The following is a 525-nucleotide window of genomic DNA, read 5'->3' on the forward strand; positions in this document are numbered from 1 at the left end:
TCCACCTATCGCATTTCCAACGCCCCTCCCCCAAGTCCCTCCTCCCTACCTTTTATCTTAGCCTGCTGGACACACTTTCCTCATTCCTGAAGAAGGGCTTATGCCCGAAATGTCGATTCTCCTGTTCCCTGGATGCTGCCTGACCTGCTGTGCTTTTCCAGCAACACATTTTCAGCTCTGATCTCCAGCATCTGCAGACCTCACTTTCTCCTCAAAGATGTTTCCTACTCCAGAAGGATGTAAAGTCTGTTTGGGAATGAAATGGAACAACTGGAGCATATAACAGTGGGAGAACACTTGAGAAATGGTGATCAGAATATCTTCAAACTTAAGAGTACAAATACTACATAACTTGAGTAGTGCTGAAAAAGACACATCCAGTCATCTTGCATTAACCAGGACAACTCTCTTTTGAAGGAGAAAACCAACTTTTGGACTCCATGAGTAAATGTGCACTGGTTGACAAGTGGACTCTAAATGTAGGGGGTAATGACATGGAGAAGGCACTTTTTTTTTTAAAATGTT

This window comes from Chiloscyllium plagiosum, unplaced genomic scaffold (assembly GCF_004010195.1).
Source record: "Chiloscyllium plagiosum isolate BGI_BamShark_2017 unplaced genomic scaffold, ASM401019v2 scaf_10273, whole genome shotgun sequence".
Lineage (NCBI taxonomy): Eukaryota > Metazoa > Chordata > Chondrichthyes > Orectolobiformes > Hemiscylliidae > Chiloscyllium > Chiloscyllium plagiosum.